A 6,476-nucleotide genomic window follows, 5' to 3' on the forward strand; every position below is an offset into this window, starting at 1 on the left:
GGATTTTGAGATGCAAGCCATATTGACGACTGTAGTCTTTAATACTCTGCAGTAAGTGTTCAAGCCATTTTCACTTTCCGCAAGCAAGGTTGTCTCATCTGTATAATAAAGGTTGTTGGTGAATCTTCCTCTACTGATAGGCTATTCTTCTTCAAAGAGTTCAGCTGCTCAAATTATTTGTTCAGCATACCAATTGAATATTTATGGAGAAAGAATACAACCTTTACACACACCTTACCAGATATTAACTGTTCAGTGTTCCCTTGTTCTATTCAGACAACTTCTTGGTCTAGGTATAGGTTTCATATGAGTATATTGAAGTGTTCTAGGATTTCCACTCTTCTCACTGTTAGTCACAGTTAACCCACATAGTCGAATGCCTTTACATGGTCAATAAACAAATATACATCTTCTGGTATTCTCTGCTTTCAGCTAGGAACCATCTAATAGCAGAAGTGATATCCCTGGTGCCATGACCCCTTTTATATGCAGTTTGAACTTCTTGCAATTCTCTGTCAATGCATTGTTGAAGCAGTGGTTTTGAGCTTGTTTGGGTTTTTTTTTAATTATTATTTTTAACAGTGTTTTGCTTGAATGTGATATTAATTAAGATTTCCACATGCTGATGGTCACCTTTCTTGGAATGGGAGCAAATATATTAAACTCAGTCAGTCAGGAAGTTATTCAAATCTCCTGGTAACGACTAGCAAGCATGTCCACAATTGCATCTGTTAGTTGTAATATGTCAAGTAGCATCTCATTGGTTCCTGAGGCCTTATTTTTGCCAATGTCTTCACAGTAGCTTGAAATTCTGCTTTCATTACTGTTTGTTGGCTCTTATTCATATGGTACTTCCTGAAATTTTCAGGGTCAATCAATTCTTTTTTTGTAAAATGACTTGTGTATTTCTTCCATCTTCTTTTGAGGCTTCTTGGATTGTTCAAGATTTTGCTCATAGCATTTCTCAGTATTGCAACTCAAAGCTTGAGTTTGTTTTTCAATTCTTTCAGCTTGAAAAAAGCCAATTGAGTCCTCCCCTTTGTATTCTCCAACTATGTTTACATTTCATTATACTACTTTGCTTTGTATTTTAAAGCTGCCCTTTGAAATCTTCTGTTTATATCTTTTACTTTAAAATTCCTTCCCTAAAAAAAAATAAATAAAATAAAATTCCTTCCCTTTGGTTTTGCTTATCAATTCTCTAGTGCAATTTACAGGTTTTCTTTTGACATCCATTTTTGCCTTTTCTTCCTCTTTTGTCTCTATAAATGATCTTTTGTTCTCTTCACATCTAGTCTTTGATCATTAGTGTTCAATGTCTCAAATATATTCTGTAGATGGTTTTAAACTCAGATGGGATAGACTAAAGGTTGTATTTTGGTTGCTGTGGACTTGTTTTAATTTTCAGTTTCAATTTGAACTTGGACATAAATAAATTAAAAAAAAAAACAACCATGTTCAGTGGGAAAATTTTACTATCAATTACCTCTTCAAAATGCTAAAGAGTATAAAGATCTGATCTAAACCATGACATTATCAGCTCCTTATTATCATAAGGAAATTGACAAAATGAATAACACTAAAGAAAAAGCAATGCCTTTGAATTTTGATGATGGTGTTTACTATTTGATATCCCACAGAAAGGGCAAAACTAATCTGTTTTGGAGTAAATGCAACAAGGGTGCTCTTTAGACCAAGGATATTAAAACTCTGTGTAACATACTTTAGTCATATTGTCAGGAACAAAAAGTTAGTGAAAAAGAGGGAGTCCTTCAGCAAGATTGTTTGGTGGAGACTGCAACAATGAGTTCAAATATGGAGGATATAGTGAGATTCAAGCAAGATAGGGTAAGATTCATATCTGTTGCTTCTAGGGTCTCTGTGAGTGGTAGTAAACATGATAAGACCTAACAATACTTAGTGTTTTCAAGTTAGAACCAACTCATAATTGATCTTTCATTGGGCTTCCAAGGCTGTAAACCACATGGCAGATGATGGCTCAGTTTTCACCTGTACAGTCACTAGGGGTTTGAACTAACAGAGACACAACCTCTGGTTTGGTAGTGCAACAGAGCTCTTTATCCCTAGAGATTTCTAGAATAAGCACTAGAACAACATTATTGGGAGAAAAGATGTTTTTTTTTTTTTTTTAAAAAAAATAGCAAATTGGATCAGCGTAGAAAGAGACTAGAGAAAGCGGGAGCACACAGAAGGCTGCTTTAATTTCATAAACGTTATGTCATGGGGAAGAAGATGAATCATGGACCCCAACGTCACCATAACTACAACAAGAAGATTTGTCACTGGGAAGATTTAAAATATAAATTTGATAAAACAATATGTCAGCTAGATCAATGGAGAAACATTGCCTTTCAAAATGGATATCAGAAAAGACTGAATATTACACTAGAGCACCTAGAAGCCAAAACAAAAGGAAGAAATCAAGAACTTAAGGAGTTGAACAGAAGATTTCAAAGGCGAGCTCGTTAAAATAAAGCAAGATGAAATATGCAAAAAAACTAGAGTTAAACTAGGGCCAAACTCCCTAAGTATTTCTTAAGCAGAAGGAATTAAAGAACAAATTCAAGACTCAAGTTTTAATAATTAAGAATGCTATGGACAGAATATTGAATGATCCAGGAAGTATTAAAAGAAGACAGAGGGAATATACTGAATCACTGTACCAAAAAAGAATTGACTGACACCGAAGAATTTTTAAAAATAACATATGGTTAAGAGGCAATGATGATGAAGAAGGAGGTTCAGGCAGCTCTGAAGGACTTGGCATAAAAATAAAGCCCCAGGAATTTATGGCATACTAATTGTCACATTTTAACAAACAGATGCTATCCTGGATGTGCTCACCAGATTGTTTCAAGAAATCTGGAGGACAACTACCCTACCTGACTGGAAGGGATCTATATATATATATATATATATTCCCATTCCAAATTGTGGTCAACCTTGAGGAGTAGGGGAATCCCAGAACACTAAATTTTGCTTAGGCAAAATCTGTACTCAGGTGTCATACCAAAAAGAACAAAATGATAGCAATAAAACCTTGCCTATCAATAATCACACTGAATGTGAATAGTTTAAATGCACCACTGAAGGGAAAAGGAGTAACAGATTGGATTTAAACCACCCCCCCCAAAAAGAAACCAAAAAACCCCACATCAATATGCTGTCTACAAGAGACATACCCGAAAAGTGAAGATAAAGTAAGACTGAAAATAAAAAGATGGACAGATCCTCACCACTGGGCCAAATGGCAACACCATGATGGATGGAGAAGTGATTGAAGTTCTTAACAGTTACAACTTATTTGGCTCCCAGTTAACACTCTTTGCACCAGCAGTCAGAAAATTAAAAGATGGATTGTATTAGGTAAGTCTGATGTCAGGGATTTCTTCAGAGTACTGAGAAGCAACAATATCAGTCTAGAGACTAAGGTGTGCCTGATCCAGTCCGTGGTCTTTCCAATTAGTTACTATGCATCAGAGAAATGAACAATGACTAAAGATGACAGAAGAATTGACAGTACTGGAGAAGAGTCTTGAATATACTAGGAACCCCCAAGAAAACAAATAGGCCTGTCTTGGAGAAGGTGAAATCAAGTTTCTCCTAGAAGGCTAGAATTTTGAAGCTCTGTCTCACATATTTTGGGCATGTGACTAGGAGGGATTGATCCTTATAGAAGGCCATCATGATGAAAGGGTGGAGCAACAGTGCAGGAGAAGAACCCAGATGAGATGGCTCAATACAGTAACTGGGGCAATGGAAGTAGGTGTGTTGGAAACTTTGAAGATGGCTCAAGACAAGGCCAACTTTAGAGCTGTTTGTACATAGGGCTGCTATGAGTCACAGGCAACTATATGGCACATAACTACAACAACAATAGCATTTTAAATCTAGGACCTTGTAGTGGAGTCACTGAGAGATGAAGACAATTAAGGGAGATTTTCAGGAGTGGCATCCATTTCCTAAACAACATGCCTTCGGAAACTCTATGAACTTTGAATGTGAATAGTTGTAGAGGGGCTTCAGGCCTTTTGTTCATAGGTTCACTATGAGTTGTGTTTGACTCAAAGGCAATCAATAACAAAAACAAAAATAAGAGGCGTCATTTATTGACAACGTCTCGTGTACTAGGCTATTTGCATTCATTATCTGATTCTATCCTTTTAATTATTTATAGCATTAATTGGGCGCATAGTGGCAGATTTCATACTAGGGCTGCTAATCAAAGTCAGCAGCTCATCACCAGTTGTTCTGTGATGAAAGAGAAGCAGTCTCCTTGTGCGCAGATTTATAGCCTCAGAACTCTAGTGGAGAGTTTCTACAAGTCAAGTTCAGTTCAATCACAGTGAGCTTTTTTATTTTACTGTAGACAAGGCACTGTGCTATGTAACAATTATTATGTCCATTTTTAAATATGGGAAAACTTATTTTCAGAAGAATATAAATACTAATGTACCAGCACTAATAAACAGTAGAGCTGGAACTTAAATTCAAGTCCAACAGATTTCAAGGTCTCCATAACTGTTATACTTAACTGGTAGAAATTTTAGGTTGAATATGCTGAATTGAAAAGATTCAACTAACTAAAATAAAAAAAATATATAGCTGGACAAAGAGAGAATTAAAAGACTGGAGCCAGGAAGAGATTAAGACCAGTGAGGAGTGAAATAAGTAAATGGTATTAAAAAAAATAACAGACTTTCTATATAAGAGTTTAATTAAGAGCTTGACATTGGTTAATAGTTAGGAAGCCAAGTGCAATTGCCATTGAATTATCTACTTCTCAGTACTAGAGAAAATTTTGCAGCAGTGGGATAATGCCAACTTTCTCTTTTACTGAGTCAGAAATTACTCATTATTGACATTCTATCAGGTTTTCCCAGGCTGTCATTTTCACAGGTGGATATTGTCCATCTTTCTCCTGTTAAGCAACTGGTGGATTCTTACTGTGCACTTTTGTTTTGACAGCACAACCTTCTATACTCTAGGTCATCTAGACCTCCCATGATGCCTCTTAGGTAAAAAAGTAGAAAAGCTTCTTGTTGTTGTTAGACGTTGTCAAGTAAAATATGACTCATACAAACCCTATGAACAAAAGATCTGAATCGTTTTCTATCCTGCTCCATCCTCACACTTCCTGGCACATGAGAGTCCATTACGGTGTCAATATACTTGGCTGAGGTCTTCCTCTCCTTTGCTGACCCTCCACCCTTCCCAGCATCATCTCCTTCTCCAAGGAATAGCCCATCCTAGCAACATGGCCAAAATGTGTGTGATAAAGGCTCATCATTCTTGCCTCCAAAGAGCATTCCAGCTGCACCGTCTCCATAACGTATTTGTTCTTTGGCTGTCCATGGAATGTTCAGTGCTGTTATCCAAAACCACATCTCAAAGGCATCAGTTTTTTTGGCTTTTTTTCTGTTATCCTTATTCATTGTCCAGCTCTCAGATGCTTAGCAAGTGATCCAAAAGATTATGGCCTGAAGCAGATGCCCTTTAGTCCTCAAACAGACATTATTACTCCTCAATAGTTTAAAGAGATCCCTAACTTCAGATTTTCCCAGTGTGTTGTATTTCCTTATTTTATGACTGCTCATACCAAGAGTTTTAATTATGGATCCAACCAAAATGAAGCTGCTGACAGTTTCGATCTCCTCTCCATCCATCATGATGTTACCTAATGGTCCAGTGGAAGAATCTTTGTTTTCTTAACATTGAGATAGAATCCATAGTGAAGGGTGCATTCCTTAATCTTTTGCAGCAATTGCTTCAAGTCCTCCTCATTTTCTGCAAGCAAGGTTGTGTTGTCTGCATAAAGTAGGTTATTGATGAGTCTCCCTCTGATTCTGTCTTCACATTCTTCTTCATAGAGTACAGGTTCTTGGCTAATTTGCTCAGCATACAGATTGAAAAGGTATTGAGAGAGAATACAACCCTGTTGCACTCCCATCCAATTTTAAATCATGTAGACATCATAATGTGAAAGATATTAACGGCACATTAAGTCATTCATCATGTAGACCAGGTAACCCATAACTGTTCTAAGTACTATGTGACATTAACTCATCTAACTAACAAAAAAGCTTAATGTAGTAAATGCTATCATTACCACTTAACGGGCACACAAATTGAAGCATACCAAGAAAGGCTTACCAAGAATGGACTTGAGGTACATCTTATACTCTATCACTAATCCCAGAACATACCTAATTACTTTGCTTTGCTGTGTGTTTTCTCCTAAAACTATCTCTATTATGTCCTTTTTAGGATATAGGCTCAAACACTTCTGTCTCATCTCCACAGAGCTGGGTCTTGAAATACATAATATCCAAAGAATAGAAAAGAGACTAATTTTCACCTTCGCCTAGTATATTGTCAAATGCTTATCACAGTTATTGCCACATTTATCTTGAAATGTTTGTGGTTAGCCTGGTAATTGTACTTGCTCTATCAAT

The sequence above is a fragment of the Elephantulus edwardii genome, unplaced genomic scaffold, assembly GCF_000299155.1.
Source record: "Elephantulus edwardii isolate Elephantulus edwardi_28Jun2011 unplaced genomic scaffold, EleEdw1.0 scaffold00012, whole genome shotgun sequence".
In the NCBI taxonomy this organism is placed as follows: domain Eukaryota; kingdom Metazoa; phylum Chordata; class Mammalia; order Macroscelidea; family Macroscelididae; genus Elephantulus; species Elephantulus edwardii.